Below are 27599 nucleotides of genomic sequence, written 5' to 3'. Positions count from 1 at the left end.
TGCTGCCGCCTTCCCTCCTCCTCCGCCGGGCTTTGTGCTGCCCGCAGCCAGCGTGCACCTGGTGTAAGCAAAGCAGGTCAGCTGATGGGCCGGGTCCTGATTGGCTGCCCCCCCTCCCCTTTTACACTCCCTCCCCTCCCCCCGAGACCCAAGCCGGGCACCATCTGTAGGGGCTGGTAACAAAGGGGGAGCGTGCGCGGCTGCTCCGTGGGGCCCGCCAGGCAGGGCGCTCCCGCTGCTGCTGTGGGAACCAGGGGACTGGAGCAGCATCTCTCCCCCCCTCCCCGTCTTGTTTTGTGGTGGGGGAGCTGCCGCTGCTCGGTGGTGCGGGAGGACAATGCGAGCCGGTGCACGGGCAGCACAAAGGGGCCCTGGCTGGCGCTGTGCGGCCGAGCGGTACGCTTAGCGGGAGGGAGGGGGTGCGTGTCACATTGTGCAAAGGAGCAGCCCTGTGGGGAGCTCGGGGTGCGGTGCATTGTGTGGTGTCGCGGGGCCTCGGCAGGGCTGCAAAGCAGAGACATCTCACTATGGAGGCGGGCTGCTGCTGGAGAGCTGGCCCCTGGGCGAAGGGCCCCGGATTCAGGGCTCCCCAACGCTTTGGTGTCTGAAGAGGGATGTGTGTGTCCCCCTCTCCCTCACCGTCACACTCATGCCAGGAGCGGGCCCCTGTCTCTCTTGGTCCCTAGGGTAGTTTTGGCTCTTGCTCCAGGGAACATTTCTCTACCTCCGGGCCTCTTTTTGCCTCTTCAGGCTCTCTCGTCTTTGTCCCATGAAAGCCTGAGCGCGTTGCTGAGTGGTGGGGTTTGGCCAGCATAAGGGGGGAGATGCAAAGGCGGGGTGAGTCAAGTTTCAGACAAAGGCGGCGAGTGTCTGTCTCTCCCTGGGGTTGTTAATGATGTGAGGTCTGTGGAGCACCCTTGTATCAGGGATCAGATTCGGAAAACATAAGTACCAAGTTCTTCCCACAACCCAAGTGCTGCCCATGCATGAAGTTAAAAGTCAGATGCCACTCCTAGTTTAGAGTGAGCAGGTTTTCATAATATGGGGTGCCTCTGCTTTCTTGTTTGGATCAGTCAAATAGTTACCAATGCTGATATTTAAATTGTCATTAGGCTTTGATGCTAACATCCCTGGAAATGCATTGAGCCAATTCACATCTCTCTTCAAGCTGTTGGGAGTTTGTCTCTCAAAGGCAGAGATCACAGAATTGGTTCACATGCTGAAGGCTGTCTTTGCGACCCTAAGGTCTAGAGACTTCCTATTTCTTTAAAAATGAGAGCCCAGATTCTAAAGCATAAGCTACATCTACCAGAGGAATTAGCTCACAGTGCACCCATGACCTAGTGCCATTTGACTCCTGCCTTTCATCTAGATTGAATACAAAATGATGTATTTAATAAACAATATATGGAGGAGAGTAGTGCTAATGCTGAGATGTGGTGTGTTTTGAAGTACAATGGTGGCCACTGAGAATTCAATCTTTGCCAATCAGCACTATATTTATTTCCCGTTCCAAGTATAGGGGGCAAATGCTTGTATCACTCAAGACACCACTGTGCAGTAACTGTTGGCTAATGCTGTTTTTTAAATAACAACTGTTGTACTGCAAAAACTCATTGTATGTGGAAGCCATAAATGGAGGGCATTTCTAGTTGAGGCACAAAGAACATTTACAGGTTAGGGAAATTCTCTTACAGGAAAGTGAGATAACATTACTCACTGATGTTATATCCATGTATCATTAATGACTGCTTAAAAAGGAGCTTGGTGAATTAGCTGGGATTAAAAAAGAAGCATGCTCGAACTTCAGCCCTACAAGCAAATTGAATCTGAGAAGGGCCTGAAACTGTTCAAATAAGTATGTCAGCTTCCCATTTGTTCCCTGTTTCCTCTCTCTCCTCTTTTCTGATTTTCTCAGTCTGGACTCATTGACTTATATTGTTCCTTATCTTTCCTTTTCCACCACTGACCCCTGTCTTTGTCCACTGAACTGCTAACAGATTTCTCCATGCAAGCTGGCTGTGATTTCCTTAGCAGAGTGGCAGCAGGTGAATGATACTTGGTTAGGGCCTGGGCTAAATGCTGTGTTAAAAATCTCCAAGACAGTGCTTCAGAGGTAGCTCTGGCTCAGGCGTGACTCAAAGTGTGTGAGATTTGATCACACCAGCCAGATAGATCCAGAAAAAGGCTGGAATGTCCTTAAATATAAGGAGGTTCAAAAGAGGAGGTCAAGATATTCTCTCCAGAGAGCTTGCATGCAGCACAAAGCATTCTGCTCCATGCCACACACAACTAGAGCTTGAGTAGACAATGTCACACTAGCATTTCCCTGGTGGACCTGGACCCTCAAGGTAAATTGCACGTTTGGCAGCTTAATGTGAAGTAGCCCTTCTCCAAAACTTTTGATATTCATTTATCACTCTGGCTTAAATGAAAACGGATGCCTGAAGGGTGCTACATTGCTTTGTTCCCCCATTTTGCATGCCATCCAACCCAGGGCCGGTGCAAGGAAGTTTCGTGCCCTAGGCGAAACTTCCACCTTGCGCTGCCCCCCCAGCCCTGCGGCAGCTCCCCCCCCCCGCCCTGAGGTGCCCCCCCCGCGGCAGCTCCCCCCCTCTGCTCTGAGGTGCCCCCCCCCACGGCAGTCCCCCTCCTGGGGAGCCATGTGGCAGTTCCCCACCCCAGCTCACCTCTGCTCCGCCTCCTCTATGAGCACACTGCCCCGCTCTAATTCTCCTCCCCTCCCAGGCTTGCGGCGCGGAACAGATGATTGGCGCTGCAAGCCTGGGAGGCGGGAGAAGTGGGGCGGGGGAGGGGGCGTAGGAACACTGTAAAAAAAAAAAATTGGGGCACTGCTTTTTGGCGCCCCCAAATCTTGGCGCCCTAGGCAACTGCCTAGTTTGCCTAAATAGTAGCACCGGCCCTGATCCAACCAACTTTTACTACTGTATGACTTTTACACATGTAGTCTGACTGTCTGAACCCTTTTATTATACCATGCAAATAATTAGGTAAGTTCTACCCTGGGTTCCACTTGAGCAGCCCCATTTAAATGCATGGTCTTGCGTAGGTCTACTTGAAGATAGAATTTGTCCCAATATGTTTAACATAGGCAGGATAAAGTGTCCGAACATATAAGATGAGGTAACTTAGTTGCTTTTGCCTATGGAAATACTAATATGGCACTTTCTCAGGAACTGGTTTAAAAAAATCACTTTAACCATTTATAACAAGGAAAGCTCTCTTTTAAAATGAGATGAAGATAAGTTAAATACATAGTCAATATAGCCTTTGGTTAATCATACTAAAGGCCTCAGCTCTCCCATTGAAGCAATGAACACTTTCTCAAAATCCAAAAAGGTCATTCAGATCACATTAAAAGTACAGTGAAGTTTTTCATATGCAAAGAAACTGAATTTTCAGAAGAATCCCATAAATGGCCTCCAAATGTTTCTTTCCTTTCCCAACATTCTAAATTCTCATCACTCTACATGTTACAACTCTACCATCCATCACATGTTTTTGGTATAGAAATGATATAATAGTTGAAGCTTTCTTGCAAAATCCTTTATATTGTGAACAGCTTCTGTTCTTGGTTCTTTTGGGGGGATTTATTATCTCTTTTGAAATAGAATAACTTTAGCCTTTATTTCTCCAAGTGTTAGATGTATACAATTATTATACCCCATTTACACAAAAATGACTTTTTTTTAAGCGCATAAAGCAAAAATAGGCAGATCCAACAGAGAGAGGTATTCCTTGCAGGCTTATTGCATGCATTACTTGTTTTGGGAGACTATTTTACATTTTATTTTCACACTCAAGCTAACAATGCCTTTTTGCTCTAAGATTTTTTCTGTATTTTAATTAGTAGAACCCTGTGTATGTACAGAGGTAGAAAACAGCTGTGGGTATGTTAGGAATCTTGCTATAAGGAAAAAGGTTGTCCATATTTGATTTTCCTGAGCAACAAAATACTCATGTACACATCCACGTGACCATATGTAGTCTTTCATTATTCTAAATTATATGCATGACATGCATGAGGAACCTGTGAAGTGTTCAAAAGTCAGCTTCTAAACCAGGGTTTTCAATGTCTGGTTGTAAAGCGAATGAGGATGATTGCAGCGTGTTTATCTTCAGTTTGGATACTCCTAGATGGTCCCATGCATTGACACGTTTTATTTGTACAGCTAGTACAAATGTAAAACTTGTGTTTATTTATCATTTAAGACTCATGGCGTGTTTCAGTGTGAGCTAAATTACACAGCTGCTAATGAGCACGAACTGCTAAAAGTAAGCATGTGTACGCTAGTATAAACGTAACCTGTTTTCTTTGGTGTGAAGTGTCTGTTTTATACAGAACTGGGTGGAAGACCAGGGCTATATTTTCCAGCAGTCGGTCACTTTAAAGGTTGGAATTTTGCTAAAGAAGTTAGGAGGACACAGTTATGGAGAGTAAGGTGTGGTTGCTTGCACCAGAGTGTGGTGCAACTGAAAAAACATTTCCAGCAGTGGGACTTGTGTAAACTGTGTGGTGATTCCAGCAAAAAATTCAGTAAAATGCTTCAGTTTGAAAAAGCAACCTGGACTAGAAATATAAGAGACAGTAAGCACACTTCCATACAGGCCATGTGCTAAACCTTGCAAATGATTCGCACAGTTGCCAACTTTCATGTGATAAATAAGCACCCTGACTTTCACAATAAGTCAAAAATCAAGCTAATCCCATTTCAAAACAAGGCCAAAACAAGCCAGTCCCTAAGAACCCCAACACTCTATGTGACTAGATCCCCCTGGTGTGCAGTCTGGGACTGTGGTGGGCCCGCTGTGCACCCCTGACTCTCTGCCCCCCTTGCCCCTGCTTGCCGGGAGCCGATCAAAAAAAAAAAAGCTACAAGCCAAACAAGCTACAAGCCAAAAACTAGCCCAACAAGCAACTCGTAAGCCAAAAACAAGCCCAATTTCTGCCATTTTTTTTTGCGGGTTTGGCATGTCTCATTATGAGGGGGCCTGTAAAAGAAACCTCAGGTGTACTATACTGTTCTGCCACTACGTGGCACTGTTTGTAAAATACTGTACCTGATTTAAGCTAATCTCAGCTAGGGTGACCAGACATCCCGATATTTACTTGTTTGTCCCGCGTCCCGACTGATGTTCGTGAATTGTCCCGATATTTTGCACTCCGGCGCACAGGCAGAGGAGGCTCGTGCCCCCCTCCCAACTCAGCTCCCGCCCCAACTCTGCGCCCTCCCTGCCCCATTGGATCCCTCCCCCAATCCCCGCCCTGGCTCCGCCTCTTCCCCAAGCACACCACATTCCTCCTCCTCCCCCCGTCCCTCCCAGGCTTGCGAGAATCAGCTGTATGGCGGCGCAAGTGCTGGGAGGGTGGGGGGAGAAGCAGGATGCGGCAGCCCGCTCAGGGGAGGCGGAGGTGAGCTGGGGCGGGTAGCTGCCAGTGAGTGCTCAGCCCCCACCATTTTTTCCTATGCTTTGGCAGCTCCTTTTTTCCCCCTCCGCCAGTGCGCTCCCCCTGTCCCCCCGATATTTCACCCTAACCCATACCTTGCAGTGCATTAAAGCATCTTATGATGGATGCATCTGGTTCATATCTCATTCAGAATCAAGCTCCGTAGCCAGTCCATTTCTGGTATAGGAATATGACATGGTATCAGAAGTAAACTAAGAACAGAAACAGAAGGAACAAAGGTTGCAGGATCTCATCAACATGTCACTCATCAATGCCACGGAGAACTTCAGCTTTGACAAACCTTCACAGTGGGCAGACTGGAAGCAGTATTTTGCAAGATTTCACATTGCAATCAAGCTCCACAAAGAAACTGGAGATATACAGGTATCTCCTTTAATTTGTTATGTGGAAGCAGGGAGAGCACCTTTAAATCCTTTGACTTTATTGAAAAAATATGACTATGAAAGGATTCTAACTATGTTTGATGCATATGTTATACCTCAGAAAAATGTGGTTTATGAAAGACTATATTTTCACCAGAGAATTCAAGAACCAAGGAACACGTTGAATGTTTAATAAGAGTTCTGCATACATTGTCTGAAAACTGTGCTTTTGGGAATGCAAAACACACACATTTCAGGGACAGGTTGTGATTGGGTTAACAGATAAAAATCTTTCATGGCAGCTATCACTGAAGACAGACTTAACCTTAGCCACAGTTATACAGATAGCAAAGCAGTCTGAACTAGTCAAACAGCAGAACAAAAGGCAGGAGCAACTTAAAAAAATGAGACTGGGTTAGAAGCTATAAACAAACACTTGAGTGTTAAAAGTCACTATCATAAAGCCCCTAAGACAAGGAGAGAGAACTCCGAGGCCAAGAAGGACAAATTTCAGCCTAGGTTCATAAGGATGTGGAAAAAGTAATATCCTAAAGAAATGATGCATGTCCAGCCAAAGGCATGTGTTGTAATAAATGCACAAAATATGGATGTTTTGTAGTTGTTTGCCACACCAAAGCAGTCAGGGAGTTGACTCATATTACAGACAATCAAGAGCCATTTTTGGGGAGGGATCTTTCACCTGTGATGACACACAGCCTGCCTGGAGCGTGAAATTGAATATTCATGGAAAGGCTATTGGCTTAAAATTGGACTCGATGTCGCAATCATCTCAGAAGGGACTTACAATCAACTTCAACCCCTCACAAAGCTGAAGTCAGCTGACACAGCCCTGATTAGCTCTGGATGTATTCTGAACTGCATGGGCCAGTTCACCACAGAAACAGTTTACAAAGACAAAAGCTTTGCTTTCAGAGTGTATGTGATCAAAGACCAACAACCATCTCAGCTGCCATGTGGCAGCCGTGATGGGTCTGCTGAGAAAGGTGGAAGAACTTGATGGAGGATTTGTTATTGGACTTTTGAAAGGAGATCCAGTATAAATCAACTTCAGAGAATGCTGAACCATACAATGTACAAATACCCCTACCAGGGAGATCTTGGAAAAGACCGGCTGCAGATTTATGTGAATTCAGAGGACATCACTGCCTTGTTGCTGTGAACTACTTTTCCAATGTACTTGAAAGACGTAATATGTTGCAGTAGTAGTCAGAAACTGAAGTGCAAATTTGTTCATTTTGGTATTTCAGACAATTAGTGATGGACAACAGGCCACAATTCATTGCAGTAGAATTTGTCATTCCAAGCAAAATATGACTGTGATCATATTACTAGCAGCCCACATTATTCACTAGCGAATGGAGAGGCTGAGAGAGCTGTACAGACAGACAAGAAAAGCCTACAACATGAGGATCAATTCCTTGCTCTTCTGAGGCCTGGTCTACACTATGAGTTTAGGTCGAATTTAGCAGCGTTAATTCGAATTAAGCCTGGACACGTTCACACGACGAAGCCCTTTTTTTCGACTTAAAGGGCCCTTTAAACCGGTTTCTTTACTCCACCTCCGACGAGGGGATTAGCGCTAAAATTGGCCTTTGTGGGTCGGAATTGGGGTAGTGTAGATGGAATTCGACGTTATTCGCCTCCGGGAGCTATCCCACAGTGCTTCATTGTGACCGCTCTGGACAGCACTCTCAACTCAGATGCACTGACCAGGTAGACAGGAAAAGCCCCGCAAACTTTTGAATTTCATTTCCTGTTTGCCCAGCGAGGAGAGCTCAGGTGACCACGCAGAGCTCATCAGCACAGGTAACCATGATGGAGTCCCAGGATCGCAAAAGAGCTCCACCATGGACTGAACGGGAGGTACGGGATCTGCTTGCCATTTGGGGAGATGAATCAGTGCTAGCTGAACTCCGTAGCAGTAAATGAAATGGCAAAATATTAGAAAAGGTCTCCAAGGCCATGAAGGACAGAGGCCATGACAGGGACGCACAGCAGTGCCGCGTGAAAATTAAGGAGCTAAGGCAAGCCTACCACAAAGCCAGAGAGGCAAATGAAAGGTTCGGGGCAGAGCCGCAAACATGCTGCTTCTACGCGGAGCTGCATGCGATCCTAGGGGGTGCAGCCACCACTACCCCAACTGTGTGCTATGACTCCATCAATGGAGAAACACGCAACAGGGAAGCGGGTTCGGGGTTCGAGGAAGATGAGGATGAAGATAATGTAGATAGCTCACAGCAGCAAGGAAGCTGAGAAACCGGTTTCCCCAACAGCCTGGATATGTTTATCACTCTGGAAGCTGGAACCAGTAACCCCCAAACTCACCCAAGGTGTGCTCCCAGACCCTGAGGGCACACAGGGGACCTCTGGTGAGTGTACCTTTGTAAATATTACACATGGTTTAAAAGCAAGCATGTTAAATGATTAATGATTAATTTGCCCTGGCAATCGCGGCCAGTACAGCTACTGGAAAAGTCTGTTAACGTGTATGGGGATGGAGCGGAAATCCTCCAGGGACATCTCCAGAAAGCTCTCCTTCATATACTCCCAAAGCCTTTGCAAAAGGTTTCTGGGGAGGGCTGCCTTATCCCGCCCGCCATGGTAGGACACTTTACCACGCCAGGCCAGTAGCACGTAGTCTGGAATCATTGCATAACAAAGCATGGCAGCGTATGGTCCAGGTGTTTGCTGGCATTGCAACTAATGGATAGCCAGAAGACCGAGTTGTTACGTGTTTGGGTCATGTAATTAGAAAACCAGTATGATTCAGAGATACTTAACAGACTGATACCTACTGAACTTCAAAGATTTCCTGATAGTATAAATATAGTAAATGGTAGGAATGTGGAGTTTTTAAAAGGGGGAGATGTAATGGAATGCTAAACCATATTATACCATTTAGCCACTAGGTGGTACTATCTGTAAAAACCTTATTTAAGTTATCTTAAGCCATACTTGGCAGTGCATTAAGGTCTCTTATGATGAACACATCTGGTGTGTATCTCACTCAGAAACAGTCTCTGTAGCCAGTCCATATTTCATACAGGAATATGACAGGGCCTATGAAGCTTGTCTATTCACTTGTGTAGCTCATTAGCAGGTCAATCCTACTTTCTTCTTCCAAGACATCACTGGGTCATCTTGCAGTGCCAGAGGTTCAGCTGTACCTTACAGGTGGTGGGAAGGTAGAAATTATGAAGGTCATGTACTCACTACTTGCCACAGACCTCAGTTCATGGATGTTCCATTCACACTGCTGCATAACAAGGTTTTGGATGATGGGCTATATAGCAGCTATGCATTGACAAAGAATTACTCACATGCACTTTGCCTAGCTTTTGGAACGAGTATTTTGGCAATGTTGCCAGGTCTTATGATTTTATCACAAGTATTGTGATAGTTGGTGTTTTTCTTAAAGCTCCAGCAATCAAGCTATTATGTGAGAATCTCAGCTTTCATTAACAAGAGAGGGAGAGAGCATTTCTAGTCCTCAGGATCACACAGAAAAACGTGAAAACATGAAACCTAAAGGCTCAAAACCCACAAAGCAAATTAAAGAACCTAAAATGTATTATTTATTAAAATCTCAAAGACAATCTCATGATTTTGGGCCTGACTCATGATTTTTAAATCTGGGTTCTCAATGCTGCTTTTGTGAATAGCTGCTGATTTAAATAAAAACAACAGCAAGCAAAACCTTTCATACTGTAAACTGTAAATAAATACATTTATATGGTAGACATTGACAGTAATTGTTGCTGGGACCTTGTTCATGCCCTAAGCAATGTCTGATGGCACAGAAAAGGATTTATTTTCAGACTAATAATACAATACTCTATGCAGCCCCCTCACTGACTTTTCAACATGCATGCCACTGAAATTTTTCTCTGAAAAGACACCATACCACTAAGCTGCTTAACTGCCTGAGTCTGTGCATAATTCTCATCTCTGAACTATGTTGTGACTCTCTATTGCCTATTTCCATAAGGAGAGCCCCTAGTGTTATCAATGGGAATTCCAGACAAGAAAGGAGGGCAGCATATTTCACACAGATCCTCACTGCAGGGTCCCGGAGCTGTATGTCACAACAGTATTTGCTATGAACTGGAGTGAAAAGAAATAAGTCTCTAAAAATGCCCATGGTTTGTTGGGATTTTTGCAAGATAAATATGAATGTTACCGAAGACTGATTTGCAAGTTAAGTAGAGAAATAAGTATTGAAATTTGCATTTTGTGCTTACAGGTTCCTTAGCTTGGATGACATTTTATATTAGTGAGATGAAACACTACTAGGTTTTCTTTTGACCCAATTTTGTTCTAAACTGTTAGCATGTATTTATGTTCAAAATTGGCTGATTTGTGCATGCAGTTACTATGACAGCCTATGCAAATAATCTGTAAGTAACTGTAAGCCAGTGACCAATTATATGTATAACTGGTCATTAGCATACAGTTTACCCCGGTATGCATGTAGATATAATAATTGCATGCACAAATGACATATGCAGTTGTTCACAGAATTTTGCACCTCTTGTCATGTGTATAGAGTTTCCAAAACCTTTTTGAGTGTATATATATTGAGTGCACCAGTCACCGTGGTGTTTAGGTTCCAAATGCAAGAATTAAAGTCTCAGTTTTGACCTGAAAAGACCATTTTCTCTGCTGATTGGGGTTGTATTATTTCTGCAATGAGCTCTCTTTGTGAAGAAGAGGACTGGCTGGCCAAAATGTTGCTGCCTCTATTGAGGAAAGGCTGGTGCAAACAGTTGCCATATCTGTTCTTTAAAGGAGTCAAGACATGAATACATCTTGATCTCCTGCTGTAGGGAATTCTAGAACCAGGACCTGAAACAATACTGAGATGTGTTTTTTAAAGCAGGTCATTCATTTCAGACAAGTATCCCATACCACATCTCTTATTTATTATTAATTTTGCAGCTTTTCTTTTTGGTTGATGCATCCTTCCCCAAACGATTTATGGTATGAATGTTTCATGAATGAAGAGTGCTAATCTTATTTCATCATTTTACGATAAAGCCACATAAGCTTCTCAGAAATCCTGGTTTGCCTTGAAGAAAATTAAGTTTAATTGCAGCCCTATCATTGTCATCTACCCTAAGAACAGAAGTCATGACAAATAAAGCATGAAACCTGTTTCACCAGATTCCTATTGTGTGCTATTAGCAGAATATGCATGAGAGCATTTTTGCAATATCTGGTACAAGAGGTGAATCATTACTTTTCACTGACAATAAAAGTCCACTTCTCAAATTTCATGGTATTATAGGGCCGGAATATATAAGGCTCAGTGATTTATTTATTTTTTGCATTTCCTAGAGGGGCAGGCCACACAAAGGCTTCTGCACTGCAGACTGAGGTAAACTATGTGTGTGTCTGTCTACTTAAGTAATTATATGGCCCCTATTTCAGTCGCAGCTGAATGGCTCCCAGGTAATAAAAACTGGAAATTACAGGAATAGTCTCTCTCTTTTTCTTAACAGCCTGTAGGATGAATACCTTGATTAGCTTATAGGTTTGTGTGCATGCAACATGTGTATATGTGTGAAGAACATATTCAAGGGAAGCTAAATCAAATAGATGAGATTTGCATTTAGCTGTGAAAGGGATGAGATTGGAAGTTATTTCTCTCTCTTATGGGAGTGAGTCCTGCAGTTTGCCTCCAGATCCATGTCATCTGAAAATTCTGGCTCCTGATTCTCTAGCTTCTCCCTTTCTGGTCTATGGATCCAGTGTTCCAGGGGGGTGTAGCAATCACAGAAGGGTCAGAAGAAGTAATAATCTCTCCGGTAGCTGGGGCCAACCTACAAAGGGTTATGTAGGGTTACCATATTTTGTGCCTCCTAATGGAGGACACTCCGGGGGGGCCGGCCCCGCTCCCAGCCCCGCCCACGCCCCCGCCCCAACTCCGCCCCCTCCCAAAGTCTCCGCCCCCTCCCCTGCTTGAAGCCTGAAGCAGGTAAGGTAAGGTAAGGTAAGGGGCGGGGGAGGGAGAAGGAGGCGCGGCGCGGCCCAGGCTGGCCCCCGGCGGCTCCAGCCTGGGTCGGCTCGGGCCCTGGCCGACCACCCCCGGCGCACCCCCCGGCTCCCAGCCCCGCGGCCCGGCTCCCGGCTCCCCGACCCCGGCCCGGCTCCCAGCCCCGGCCCGGCTCCCGGCTCCCAGCCCCGCGGCCCGGCTCCCGGCTCCCCGACCCCGGCCCGGCTCCCAGCCCCGCGGCCCGGCTCCCCGACCCCGGCCCGGCTCCCAGCCCCGCGGGCCCGGCTCCCCGACCCCGGCCCGGCTCCCAGCCCCGCGGGCCCGGCTCCCCGACCCCGGCCCGGCTCCCAGCCCCGCGGCCCGGCTCCCCGACCCCGGCCCGGCTCCCGGCTCCCGGCTCCCCGACCCCGGCCCGGCTCCCAGCCCCGCGGCCCGGCTCCCGGCTCCCAGCCCCGCGGCCCGGCTCCCGGCTCCCCGACCCCGGCCCGGCTCCCAGCCCCGCGGCCCGGCTCCCCGACCCCGGCCCGGCTCCCGGCTCCCCGACCCCGGCCCGGCTCCCGGCTCCCAGCCCCGCGGGCCCGGCTCGGCTCCCAGCCCCGCGGGCCCGGCCCCGTGGGCCCGGACCGGCCCGGCACTGCGACCCTGGCCCGGCCTGGCCCCCGGCCCGGCTCCCGGCCGGGCACCATGCCCCCGGCCCCGCACAAAGAGGCCCCGGCCGAGCCTCCCGATTTTCCCGGACATGCCCGGCTTTGGGGGATTTCCCCCCGGACGGGGATTTGAGCCCCCAAAAGCCGGACATGTCCGGGAAAATCCGGACGTATGGTAACCCTAGGGTTATGAATATGAGATCAGAGATCTTGAACTGGACCCTATTCAATATGGAGAGTTGAGTACCAAGCTGATGTGCTTGTGGTGACTTATGTTGTTAAGAAGACAGGCTGTTGCCTATGGGAGGTTTTTCAGAATGTGTGACTCCATTCTTAGATACATAACAAGCAAGCTTGGATCCCTGTGGCCAGGTCTGCATCCAGTAGGATGCGGTAATATGTTTAGTAGGGCTGTCAAGCAGTTAAAAAAATTAATTGCAATTAATCACAGTTTTAATTGCACTGTTAAACAGAGCAATTAAACTCCTGTTAAACTCCTTTTAGGGCTGGTCTACGCTGGGGAGGCGGGGGATCGATCCAAGATACGCAACTTCAGCTATGCGAATAGCATAGCTGAAGTCGAAGTATCTTGGATCGAATTACCTGGGGTCCACACGGCGCGGGATTGACGGCCGTGGCTCCCCCGTCGACTGCACTACCGCCGCTCGCTCTGGTGGAGTTCCGGAGTCGACAGTGAGCACGTTCGGGGATCGATATATCGCATCTTAATGAGACGCGATATATCGATCCTGGATAAATCGATTGCTACCCGCCGATATGGTGGGTAGTGAAGACGTACCCTTACTGTGCTAGTTGGCCTCCCTTCAGCTGAGCTAGCCCTTGTTTGCAAGGGAGGGTGGATTTTACCTTAGGGAGTCTGCATGTGGCAGGAGAGGAGAGGCTGGTGCAGGGAGCCTGAGCTCACCAGGCCCTTGTTCTCTATGGGATACCCCCCAGAAAAGGGCTGGTCAGGGGCATTGGGACATGGTGCGGGGGGGGGGGAGTTGGTCCCCAGAGTGAGAGACTGGTCGGGGGCAATGGGACATGGTGGGGGGGGCAGGGATGGTTGGTCCCCAGAGAGAGGGGGCAATGGGCATGGCGGGGTCAGGATCCCTACCTCTGCCGGAGCTGGGATGCGAGCCACTTCCTCCTTTCTCTTTTATTCCCATCCTCTGGTGGCAGCTTGGGTTGCTGGACCTGACTGGACACTTTCAGGTCTCTCTGTAACTGCTGACTCCCTCCCCGCCCAGAAATATGCGATTAATGTGTTAAAAAAATTAACACATTAATTTTGTTTTCAGTTAATTGCAGGCGTAAACTGCGATTAATCGACAGCCCTAATATTTAGTAACTGATCAGACAATCTATATCATAAAATCATTCAGGGTCCAATTCCAGCCTCATTTATGCCAATTTCACCTATAACACCAATGCAATCAATTGAGTGTGAGTCACTTCTGACTTACACGCATGAGAGATCAAGCTTAGAGCTTCAGGGCCCAATCTTATTGCCATTAAAACCAACCGCTTGCCATTGATTTGATAGAGAGGAGGATTAAATGCATAGAGGAGCCTGCGACAGTTACATTCCTTGGTCCAGAAATTACTGCAGGCTTTGAGCCAGGGAGCAAGCAGTTTAGAGGATGTAAAAGGGAGAGTTTCTCCCTAAACAGAAATCACTGAAACGACCGATAGAGAGAGAAAAATGTTTACATTGATTCTCTCAATGGGGCTATTGAAAACAGTCAACAGTTTTCAAAACAAACACCATTAGGAAGAATCATGGCCTTGTCGTAAAGGTGTGACCCTGGTAGTCCGGGTTCAGTTCCCAGACTTCCTGTTGAACCTCGGGCAAACCATTTAATCTTTCTATACCTCCATCCCCATCTGTCAAATAAGGATAATAATTTCTCCCATGCTTTTGTCTGTCTAGTATATTTAGATTGTAAGCAGTTCAGGGCAGGACTCTCATGATGTGTCTGTACTGCACCAAGCACAGAGCCCCAATGTCAGTCGGGAACTGTAGGCACTAATATGATACAAATAATAATAACTTTTAATTTGGATTCAGAACTGCTTAAGATACAAAATGACACAGTTTGGTAAGTCAGTGACGATCCTCCGCTCTATATCTATTTGAAGCATACCTGGCTTCAAACCACTTTCTTTGTCGTCCTTCCTTTGGCCACCCAGTCTTGCACAGAGCTTATCTTGGCCAGCTCAGATGATCTGGTCTTTCATTTTTAAATATATTTTTCTGGAACACATTTATTGAAAAATCATCTTTGTATAAAAGTAACCTGGAAACTCAGGAATGTTTCCACGCTAAGCTGTTGAACTGGCCTCTGTAGGTCCACATGACTTCTGTGTTTGTGGTCCCAAAAGGGACATGTTCTGGCCAAAATTGTGATGATTTTGTGCAACGTTTCTTATGCTGATTGTCTGAATAAGATATCTCAGAAGTTATTTAATTAAGCATAACTTATTCCAGAGCCCTTGTGGAATAAATAACATACTTTGAAGGACTGCAAAGCTTGGGAGTTTTGTAACTGTATATGAAGACCTTAATGTCTTTCCGAGTTGGTCATGACAGAAAGTCTTTATTCCCTGTTGACTGTTCAGTGGCAAATATGAAAAGCATTAGTGGTTTCTGTTCAGTTCAAGGTAGACAGGTGTCCATATAATCAAAAAACAAAACAAAACAACTGCCCCCCCCCAAAAAACAGAATTACAATTAATTTTAATTAGTAGTCTCAGCTGAGAGACTGTGGATTAAATAGAAATGGAGAACAAATTACCCACTTAATCATACAGACGGCCCCTAGACAAAGAGGATGAGTCACATCGGGCGGGCTGTGTGGGGAAGATTGCATTGGTGCTGCCTCTGCGCTACCTCTTCAGTGATGAGAACTTGACATGTGCCAATCTGGCATCTTTTTTTTGACATTAAACCACTAAATATACTTTTAAAGGGCAACATAAATCAGGTGACTTTACCGTCCTTTGATGAGTGGGCAATATGGAGCTACTGTAGATGAGAATGTACATTTTTCTCAATGTGTCGGTGATCTAAAAGTAAAATGGAGTACTCATGTACATCTGATATATTCCCTGGAGGATTCTGGACCCATAAACTAATAAATGGATTACACTGATATACTCTATATATGTAGCCCTTTCCATGTGTGACGGGTGGAGCAATATATGTATTTTATTTTTAATATGAATAATCTTAATTTAATTATAAATCAAAATATCACATAACTTGTCAGTTTATGTTAAAATATTCTCCATGTAGAAAACTCTAGGTGAGAGTACATGAGAGAACAGAGATTGCTTATATATGATATTATTGGATTCTATATATTCTCTGAAATTAATAGCAAAGAAAAGGATAAAGAGAAATAGGGGCAAATGTAATGTATTTCCTGGCTATGCAGATGTTGCCTAAGCCATCTAAATCCTGGAGTTTCAGGCTGCAATACCAATCACAAGGCCAGTTTGTGCCTTCAAGATCTATGCATTTGAGTTTCAACTTTTGCAGTCAAAAGAGAAGGAGGGTCAGCTATTTCTGGCCCTGTTGTGCTTACCTGAGTAAGGTAATATCACCTGGGCTTTCTGATTTATTCTGCAAAATGTCTCTTTAAGGGGAGGGCTGGGACAGATGTAACTAGAAGACCCTGGTAACATGGGGAAGGCATACGACCAGTGTGGATGCACTAGTTCTCTACAGAAATGGCCTTGGTCTCTCACTGATATCCCGGGATCCCATGGGTCAGGTAGTGGGCGACTCCACTCTTCCAGTACAAACACTGGGAAGAAACTCGATGAAGGGATCCATGCAGATTTTGACTCCTCAATAGCTCGCTCTTGTGAAGTTTACACCAGAAAGGAGTGGTTGGGTCCATAGCTGGTCTGTGACGATGGAAGGGCTTTGTGATCAGTGAGTCCTAATGAGCTATATGGTAGAAAAGCATACTCCCGAGACATTCTTGCCCTCTAGGTGAGAGGGAAAATCCATGCGGTGTCCCTGGAGGAAGTTGCTTCTTGGTTCTTAAAAAGAAAGCAATAGTTTCAAAAGCAAGCAAACAAAATATTTGGGTTACCAAGATCTAAATATTCCAATAATCTGAGAAAGATTATGATAATATTTCTAACAATAAGGCTAAGGCATCCTCCGGGGATGCTGCCTGCAGTTCATCATTCTTTCAGTTTAGATACCACAGAGTCAGGTGCCTTACCACTAACAGAGAGATACAAATTCAGTGGTAAATGTTGGCCACATTTGGGAGCAATTTGATTTACAAACAGCACCTTAATCCAGATTAGCTAATACACGTCTATGAAAAGCCAATGACAGAACTTGATAAAAGATCTAACAGTTATACCAGAAAGAGATCGGCTGACATTGTTGTGTTGCTTCTGCCTCTACTGGAAAGACTTTTTCACTTGCAAAGATGAACTGTAACAGTTTCTTGTGATTGTCCGAGTGCAGTGGTTGGCACTTTCTGAGGTACCACACAGTGGAAACTTTGTATGTAGACTCTCAATAACTGGCTTCTCAGCTATCACTGTTCGGTAACTGTTGGCAAACCCCCTCCCCCACCAGTATTCCAGATGTATATCTACATCCATTGAATAAGTTCATCTTGTGGTTAAGGCATAGAATTGTGATATCTATAAAATGGGGATAATGCTTCCTTCCTCCCCCCAACTTCCCTGTTTAGACTCCAATCTCTTTGGGGCAAGGACTGAATACAAATAATAATTCAATGAACTATAATTCGTGTGGCTTGTCTTGGCAACTGAGTCAAATTCAGCCCTCGGTGGCATCTGTTACAAGTTATTGAGTGTTCGCAATTCCTGAGCATTATACTTTGAGCATGACCTTTGAATTGCACTGAGTAGGTCCCTTGATTTTTAAATTACAAACTAAAAATCACCACACTGAAATATTGTCTATGATTATAACAGCTTCTGAAGCCTCCTTCCAAAGGGTGCAGAGAGTAAAATCAGCAAAAATCCTTACTTTACACACTTGTCTGCATTTAATCCTTCAGTCTATCTGTGCTGGTGTTTCACTTGTGTAGACGAGGCAAGTAAGCTGAGATCATAGCAGATGTGTCCTATAAAGCTTTACAGAAAATCATTGCTTTTTAATCCCTTTATCCCTGCTATTTTCCTACTGCTGTGAAAATCTAGTGGCAGGGAAAGCTGGCATCGTGTAGGACAGATGCGTAATGTGTAATGCTAAGTAGGCAAAAATCCTTCTGTTTGTACGATACTCAAAATACATTTTATATGCCAATGTTAGCCCTGTCTGTCCTAGATAAATAAAAATAACTTATAAATACCCAACAGAGAATTACACATATTTATGCTAACCTTTTATACATGTTGATTTGATAACTAGGGCTAATCTTACTTCTAATCAAATATAGATTAGACAAGATTCTAATGCACTGAAATGGTTTATGAAAACAGATACCACAGAGAGATGTTTAGGTATAACAATGAGATGTGCATTACATGTTCTATGGGACCTAATCTCAAGCCCTTCATTTTAGTTTGGGTATTAGTTTTCTCCCTGCATAAACAGAGAGAACTGGCTTAGACAATAGACTTGTACCAGAGTGCCTAGCAGGCATCCAGAAATTTTCAGGTGCACGATTGCTTCCTTGATCTTCACATTAAAGGATTCCTCCTGACTGTAGTACAAATTTAATCAGCTAAGCTACATCCTCTTACTACTAAAGAGTCCATGAGTCCTGGAAGTTGACTAATCATCACATTATGGGAGACTATTTTGTACTACAAGGGTGAGAATGGATTTACTTAAAGTACAGAAGTAAGGCTTGAATACTGTACAGGAGCTGTAATAAAAGGCAAATATTTTAATGTGCATAAGATATTATGAGGGGGGATAATTTACAGGAATTATTTTAAATGCACTATAAATGTTTACGTCATGCACTACTTTAATGGGAATACTTTGAAGTGAAGTTATGAATTTATATTGACTTCAATGGGAGATTTGGCTGAGTAAGGACTGCAAAATTTGTCGTCTAGCATTAAATAAATTGTGTTGATTTCAAGACTCAGGAGTTAAATGAAATAGTTAATTTTCAGAATACTAACATTTGTTCCTAAATAGAAAACTGGATTTAATAGGTTAAGATTGAAAGCATGTGTTTCAGTGGAGTCCAGCTAGCCCCCCAATATGTTTACCCCTTCTTTGCAAAAATTCTACAACTTCTTTAAAAAAAAAAAAGCAAAACTCTGCCCTCCAAAAAACCACAAATGTTACTCACTCGGACTCCAGCTAACCATCCAATCTCAAATTTGCCTCCTATAATTTGTATAAAACATATGAAAATGGTTTACATAATAAATTAAAATTTAAAACCAAAAAGTTTAGCTCTTTTATAGCACAGCCACAGATCTCAAAATGCTTTGCAAAGGAGGTAAGTATCACTATCTCCATTTTACATATAGGGAAACCAAGGCACTGAAATTTGAAGGATGGGATTTTCAAAAGCGTTGAGAGTAATCCAGATTCTAATGAAATGCATCGGAGTTTTAGCATTCACTTCAGCAGCAGCAAAACTAGGCCAGTGTAACAGTGTTGAGAGCTTTTGAAAATCCCACTTGAAACAATTTACCTGTGGTCGCCCAGCAGCCAAAATGACAGAACCAGGAATAGAACCCAGGGCTACTAAGTCCCCGTCCAGTGCCCTATACATTGGCCCAATGCAGCTTGCACTTGGGGTGAGTGTATTTACCATCACTACTGGGCCCAGTTCTGCATACCTTTCCAGAAATGGTAAACTCACATTGATTTCCATGAGAGTTATGTCAGAATGAGGTTCACAAGCTTAGCCTTGCCGTGTGGTTCATAATAGGTCATGGGGACAATGGACTAGCTGCTCAGTAAATCCATTGGACTAAGTCTGGTGGAACCTTCTGGTGGACAGAATAGCACAATGGCTCCAGAATGCCTGCTACAGGGATATAAACCAAGGCAGATAAAAACAGAGGATGTGTGGTCTTTTAAGCTAGGGATGAAAGAAATATAGAGCATCAAAGCAGTATCAATTGAAGAATCTGACAACAAAAATACGTATTCCTTCAGCCATAATAATTTAAAACAATAGTTCATTTTTCTTCTCCTGTTGACTGTACATTCAATATAAATTTCATGAGAGTGACAGGGTTTCAAGCTATTCTCATCCGACTTAAAAACATCTGCCTCAGGAAATGACTTTTCGTCTAACCTCTGAGGTTTTTTCCTCTTTATCTTACTAAATAAAAGTATTCTGTAAAAAGCTGCTATTCTTTAAAAAAAATGATTACCTAAGGTTCACATCAATCAAACAAAATGTGATGTATTTTTGCTAAATATTGTAGAAATAAATGCTCTCATTCTAGGGAACAAAGTGTTAAAGTCTTACTTAAAGGGATACTGTTAATTTGAAAATCTGGTCAACTTCATAATTTGTTGTTTGTATTATGGTAGGGCCAAGAGGCCCAAATCAAGATCATGTCCCTATTGATCTATACATACACAGAGTAAGAGATGAAGGAAGAATTATTATCTCCATTTTATAGATGGAAAGTGGAGGCAGATGAAATGACTTGCCCAAGGTCACACAGAATGTCTATGGAAGAGCTGAAAATCGAGCCCAGTCCTCCCAAGTCCTGATTTAGTGGTGTTATCTACAAGACCACGGTTCACCATCCATATTAAAATAAGTTAAGAAGTCATTTCAGGTACTACATCTACTCTGGAGACACCCTACTAATTTTTGTGGCTTCAGACAATCATAATTTCTTATATCTAAACTGTCATTTCCCCTTGCTTCTGAAAGAATCACCCAAAGAGAAGGGAAAACGTAGGGTTACCATATTTAACACATTAAAAAAGAGGACCCTCCATGGGGCCCTGGTCCCACCCATTTCCCACCCTCAGCCCCGCCCCAACCCCACCCTGACTCCGCCCCCTCCTCCCTCCCACTCCCAGCCACGCGAAAAGGGCTGCCCGAGCGCTACCGGCTTCACAGTTTGCCGGGCAGCCCCCAGACCCTGCGCCCCCGGCCGGCGCTTCCCCAGCGCAGCTGGAGCCCGGGAGGGGAAGCGCCCAGCTGGGGGCGCAGGGTCTGGAGGCTGCCCGGCAAACCATGAAGCCAGTAGCGCTTGGGCTTCGGGCAGCCCCTGTGCCTCCGGACCCTGCGCCCCCGGCTGGGCACTTCCCCTCCCGGGCTCCGGCGGCGCAGGGTCCGGAGGGATGGGGGCTGCCCAAAGCCCGTAGCGCTCGGCTCTTAAACAGAGCCAAAGAGTCAGGGGAGGAGCAGAGCCACCGCGGCCGGAGGCTCTGCTCCTCCCCTGACTCTTCGGCTCTGTTTAAGAGCCGAGCTGCCTGAGCGCTACCGGCTTTGGGCAGCCCCCATGCCTCCGGACCCTGCGCCGCCGGAGCCCGGGAAGGGAAGTGCCCGGCTGGCGGCTGGGGTCCGGAGGCAAGGGGGCTGCCTGAAGCCCATAGCACTCGGGCAGCTCGGCTCTTAAACAGAGCCGAAGAGTCAGGGGAGGAGCAGAGCCGCCGCGGGAGGGGAAGTGCCCAGCCGGCATTTTCCCGGACATGTTCGGCTTTTTGGCAATTCCCCCTGGATGGGGGTTTGATTGCTGAAAAGCCAGACATGTCCGGGAAAAAACGGACGTATGGTAACCCTAGAAAACGGGCTGGCCAAAGCCCTGATTGTTTGCCTAAGCAGACGATGTGCCCATGAGCACTCCAGCAGGGGCCTGACTGACTACAGAAAAACAGTGAAAAACTGTCTTCCACAGTATTCTTGCCAGCAAGTGAAAGAAATATGGATTGGATGAATGGACTATAAGGTGGATAGAAAGCTGGCTAGATTGTCGGGCTCAACAGATAGTGATCAACGGCTTGATGTCTAATTGGCAGTCAGTATCAAGCGGAGTGCCCCACGGGTTGGTCCTGGGGCTGATTTTGTTCATTAATGATCTGGATGATAGGATGGACTGCACCCTCAGCAAGTTTGCAGATGACACTAAGCTGGGGGGAGAGGTAGATATGCGGGGGGTAGGGATAGGGTCCAGAGTGACCTAGACAAATTGGAGGATTGGGCCAAAAGAAATCTGATGAGGTTCAACAAGGATCAGTGCAGAGTCCTGCACTTAGGATGGAAGAAACCCATGCACTGCTACAGGCTGGGGACCAACTGGCTAAATGGCAGTTCTGCAGAAAAGGACCTGGGGATTACAGTGGATGAGAAGCTGGATAATGAGTCAGCAGTGCACCCTTGTTGCCAAGAATGTTAACGGCATATTGGGCTGCATTAGTAGGAGCATTGCCAGCAGATCGAGGGAAGTGATTATTCCCCTCTATTCGGCACTGGTGAGGCCTCATCTGGAGTATTGCATCCAGTTTTGGGCACCTCACTACAAAAAGGATGTGGACAAACTGGAGAGAGTCCAGCGGAGGGCAATGGAAATGATTAGGGGGCTGGGGCACATGACTTATGAGGAGAGGCTGAGGGAACTGGGCTTAAAGTGGCAGTGTAGACAGCGCACCAGTGCTGATTGCTACTCCCCTTATGGGGGTGGTTGTTTTACAGCGCTGGGAGAGCTCACTTCAAGCACTGGTGCCGTGACTACACAGCCACTTTAAAGCACTGCTGCGACAGCACTTTAATGTGGCAGTGAAGACATACCCTTAGTCTGCAGAAGACAAGAGTGAGAGGGGATTTGATAGCAGCCTTCAACTACCTGAAAGGGGATTCCAAAGAGGATGGAGCTCGGCTGTTCTCAGTGGTGGCAGATGACAGAACAAGGAGCAGTGGTCTCAAGTTGCAGTGGGAGAGGTCTATTTCACTAGGAGGGTGGTGAAGCACTGGAATGGGTTACCTAGGGAGGTGGTGGAATCTCCATCCTCAGAGGTTTTTAAAGCCAGGCTTTACATAGCCCTGGCTGGGATGATTTAGTTGGGGTTGGTCCTGCTTTGAGCAGGGGGTTGGACTAGATGATCTCCTGAGGTCTCGTCCAACCCTAATCTTATATGATTCTATGATTGAAATGTTTAGCTAATTCATGACGAATTCACCGACTTCTTGAGAGGGAGAGGGGATAATCTTTAAAAAATTCCCCCCAAATTGAAACATTTTGTTTGCAAGTTTTGACTTTTTTGAAAATGAAATGTTTTATGTTTTTGTTCTAAATGAATTTTTGTTTGAAATGTCCTTTAATTTTATTGAAACATTCAAAAAATGTTTAAAAAATGGTCAAATTCAAAATATACACTTAGATTTTGTTTTTAAAAAATTCCAACATTTCATTCAATCCCAAATGATTTTTTTTCACCTTTCACATTTTCAAAATTTTTAACACATGTCATTTTTGGTTTTACTGGAAACCAGTATTTTTCCAATTTTTTGGAATTGCCAGCAAACTGAGAAATCTGTTATGCATCCAGAACTACACCTGTGTGTGTGTGTGTGTGTATGTGTGAGAGAGAGAGAGCATGTGTGTGTGTTTAATTTAATTTGTCGGAAAACTTGTCAATTGCTGAGTCACAATTATAAGGCCATATTATTGCTTTGAAAATGCATGCAGGGGCACCTTTCCCCATCCCCCAGCGCCTCAGTGTGCCGTGTCCAGGAGCCGCTCTGGACAGCACTGCAGCCGTGTGGCCTGAGCTCCTCCCGCTCAGAGCTGCATGGTAAGGGGGCGGGGCTCTGAGCGGCGGGAGCTCAGATCCTGTGGAGCCAGGCCACTGAAGCGCTGTCCAGGGCCGCTCCTGGACGCAGTGCGCTGAGGCTCCGGGAGAGGGGGGAGGCGGGAATAAGCAGCACGGTAAGCCCCTCTGAGCCGGTAACCCCCTCCTGACCTCCCACCCCACAGCCCTGACCCCCAGCTCCGAGCCCAGCCCCTCTGAGCTGGACACCCCCCTGACCCCTAGCTCCGAGCCCAGCCCCTCTGAGCCGGGCACCCCCCAACCCCATCCCCCATAGCCCTGACCCCCAGCTCTGAACACAGCCCCTGTGAGCCAGGCACCTCCGATCCAGAGCCTAGCTCCTCACCCAGCCCTGGGCAAGAGCAGCGCCACCCCCAGGCAGCGACAGCCCATTGGCACCAACCATCACCCAGCGACAGCCCATTATGTAATTGCAAATGTATACATACCATTAAAGCATTTAATGTTTTTAAATAATGTATTTAGTGTATCTTCAAATGATTAAAAATTAATTTTTGAATGTATTTCACTGGTTATTTTTTACATTTCCAAATAGATGTTACTATAGTATTGCAACTTTTTTTTATGGAAGGGGCCCCCAAAATTGCTTTGCCCCAGGCCCCCTGAATCCTCTGGGTGGCCCTGTGCAGGGGGTTCCATTGGCTTCACTGGAATCTTTGTAACCATATCCAAAACCTATGTATGGGTCATAGCAAAGTTCTATAGAATGAGCCAAAATGCTAACTTTTCTATAGTCGTTTTTTTTTAGCCATTTAACAGAAAATTATATCCCTCCTAGGGAATCATAAGATGCTTTTATGAATAACTTCAATCAGACCTACATTTCTATAGACTTTAATTGGTTTCATACCTATTACATTCTAAATAACTTTCACTTAACATTTTTTTAAATGCATTTAATCAAATAGATCTAATCTCGATGTCTTGGGCACATTATCACACTAACCTCATCCTAGGATTAAAACTGGCAGAACACACCTATTCAAAATGAGGGTCCGTGTGCACTAGGGGGTTTTTATTATGAAAGAAAAATGAACAAGGATATTAAGAATGGGGAAAATATAGAAGTCCACATTTTTGATAAAGCTGTGTACTCTAATTCTCATTCCTGTAATCATGGATGCCTTTAGGCACACATCTCAATAACTGCTATATTATGCTTAACTGCTATCACTTCCCAAAGTTACTCTTTGGTGAAATAGACCATTTGTGCTGCTTACCCATAAAAAATGACTGATCTTTGGTCTTACCAGGAACACTGGCACTTTTCCATTGTGAAAACAATTATAGCTTCAGTGCAAGTGATGTATCGAGACGGGAGAAATGAAACAAACAGTGTAAGTGTCCATATCAACCCTCCCTTCTCCCTCAAATACCTTTAGACTGGTAGGATTTTCAGAACTCCCGAAATGAATGCTTCCTGAAAGAAATATGCTTCCCTGGGGGACCAGACAGCTTTCAGTCCTACTTCTGTGAAGGTGAGAGAGCTCCATTTTCATTTACTATTTATGAGATGCGCATTCATATTATTGAGTGACCATGGGCTTCTGTGCTCTTAAGAACCCGCAAATGAGAATAAGCTCATTATTTTTTAATGTAAAGAGCATGATTGTAAACTTTGCAAGAGGATGTACAACCTCAGAAATCTTTACATGGCTTTACTATAGGATATATATTGATGCTGTTCCCTTAAGAAGCTAGTAAGTTATACGTAGTATTTACCAGACACTCTGCCTATTGAGGTAGTAGTTATTGGGAATAACATTGAGCAGTTTTTTATTGTAAGGCATGACTCAGAGAAAATTTGCCTGCTCTTTGGGTGAATTTTACTGTCGTGTGCTTAGGTAAATGCAGGATCCCATTTACAAAATAAAGCTTCTGCTTAATAAGGAAATTCATTCTACCTACTCCTATGTCCCTGCTCAAGGAGAAAGCTCTCATTTATGCATCCAAGGTTCATACAACCCTAAGGGAAACTAGAGTCAGATAAATGTAGCTTAATAATCCCACGTTCCATTTTTATCTTTAAATTAAGATTTATTTTACAGGATCGGACCCTTGGTATCTCAAGCCTGATGCCCTGCCTCCAGCAGTGGCCAATACTTGATATTTCTGAAGATGGAGAAAAACCTGGATAATATGTCTATCTATTTGTGCAATAGCAGTTTCTGATCTGAGCCAAGGTGTATGATCTCAAAAGAGGAGAACTTACAATACAGAAAGTACTGAAAACTGCAGTAAACCTGTGTATTGCAACCACAGGTCCTGTTTCACTGTATACCTGTCCTGTTTCCTGTATACCAAAGAGGTCAGAATAATTATCTGGATTTCTGTTGTCCATGGTTCTGAGGAGTTTACAGCTGTTCTTTCTCCCTCTCACGTGGAACATCCACAAACACCCTCCTGTCCAGGAAGTTGCATACCAATGTTACTTTTACTATCTCCTATAAGTGTGTCACCAGCCACCTTTAGTGAACTTCCTGTATGGTCCTTTGAAACACATTCCAGCCATTGGACAGGGAGAAGGGATCATCACCTGTTCAAAGGTACTTTTGGAGGTATTTCTACAAAAAGTGTCTGAAGTGGGGAAGCTGGACATAATGTTATGTATTATCATACTGCCTCTGGTACCTAAGAACGACATTCATTTGGCTATTTCATTAAATTTGCACCCGAGAACAAGTGTAAGAATCTGACAAAAATGAACTTATTTATAAATGGATGAGGGGTTGGACTTGTTTTAATACTGTCTTGATTAGCACTGCTAATAAAGTTGTATCTCCCAACCCAGTTATGTGCTGTCTAAAATGTATCCCCTGCTGTTGGCCCACTTGTAGGGCCACATTAGTATTGGCTAAAAGGAGCTTGCTAAAAATGAAGGCAGATGATGAACACGCTACATGCTTACAGCTACTAACTGTGAACATGGCACATGAGCTTTCTGATGTTATTTCTGGCTCGCTGGCATTTTCAAGCCCACACTTGTACTTCTTTTTCTGGCTGAGTGGGTAAGAGTCCAATCTATATATTCTGTTGTCATGCCCACAAATCAGGGATGCTTTTTGGGCAGATGCAACTCTTGCAAACATTCTTTTTTCTCTATTGTCCCAAATAAAAGAACCTTAACCACACAGAGTCACATCCCTTCAGCGGACTGTCCACCTTTGGAAGGACAATCACTTCTCTCTGGGGCTCTGTTTGACTCTCCACTTTGCTCTCTAGTTAGTTTGAGGATAAAATCTATTGTGAGCTTGCCTGCAGTACATATAGAATATGTAGGCTGTACCCATGTATTGTATATATTTTGATTATCCACGTCTCGATGGATTAGTGAGGCACCTGCTGCAACACATCTTGCCTTGTCTTTTTTTCTTCCGACGCTGCAGACTCCCCGTCTCTTTCCTTTGCTATTAGATAATCTTTTCTTGGACAGAAATGTCAACAGGTGTGACCAAGTATAAAAAGACATGCAAGTGATGAGTGTTACTCTTTCTGAGGATGGGACACACCTTGTGAATTCACCAAAGACAGCTCAAGATACTATAGAAAATAGTAAATTATATGGAAGAATACCACATTTCTGCTAGGTTGCTTTTGTTGAGCTAATTATGACTATTGAATACTTATGTGGGTAGTACCTAGAGGCCTCAACCAAGTCAGGGCCCCATTTATGCTAGGCATTGTACAAACATGCAGGAAATTAGTCTTTGTACCAAAAAATGTAATTAAACATATGTTAGATTTTGATACAGTACAGCAGAGATGCATGGATCCAAATATATAGCATACAATAAATAGGACACTCTTCATACACAACTATTACACATCTATTACTTTGCTTATTGAACCAGAAAAGAGCACTAAAATGTAAAGCTGGGATTTTCAAAGGCAAGGAGTCTAAGGGAGTTAGGCCCCCAGCTTTGATTTTAATTCCCTTCATTTGTTTTCTCCCCCATTTTGTGGCTGCTTTCCACAGGTGTTCTAGGGAACTGATTTATTGGTAGGAAGGGTCATGGAAGTGATGAATTTTGAGAAATGGAAATATTGCAGAAAGGAAAGTTTGAACATGTATAAACATGAGGATTCCCAGCAAAAACCAGATTCTAAGAGTTATGCTCATCCAATCAGGGAATAGACACATTGCCAAGTGTTTGATGAAAAGTAATAAAAGCAGCTCAAATTTCTAATTTTTCAAAATGAACATTTCTAATGAACTGTTTGCGACTGGGCTACCTAGCAAGTGTGGTTCACAGCCATTACATTTATCAAGTAATTGCAAATAAACTCAAGAAAATTGTAAACTTTTCACAGT

The 27599-nt window shown here is 44.8% G+C and overlaps 1 long non-coding RNA gene across 1 annotated transcript; it reads left to right on the top strand.

Annotated features, from left to right (window-relative positions):
• Positions 1-5: 5 nt before the first annotated feature.
• On the top strand, positions 6-26006 carry LOC128840957 (uncharacterized). Its single transcript, XR_008445749.1, has 3 exons — positions 6-76; positions 24670-24765; positions 25336-26006. It is a non-coding gene; the product is annotated as an uncharacterized LOC128840957 (long non-coding RNA).
• The last annotated feature ends 1593 nt before the right edge of the window (positions 26007-27599 follow it).

Source organism: Malaclemys terrapin, chromosome 7 (genome assembly GCF_027887155.1).
Source record: "Malaclemys terrapin pileata isolate rMalTer1 chromosome 7, rMalTer1.hap1, whole genome shotgun sequence".
In the NCBI taxonomy this organism is placed as follows: Eukaryota; Metazoa; Chordata; order Testudines; family Emydidae; genus Malaclemys; species Malaclemys terrapin.
The sequence above is the reverse complement of the archived record's forward strand: the minus strand, read 5'-3'. Positions and strand labels throughout refer to the sequence as shown.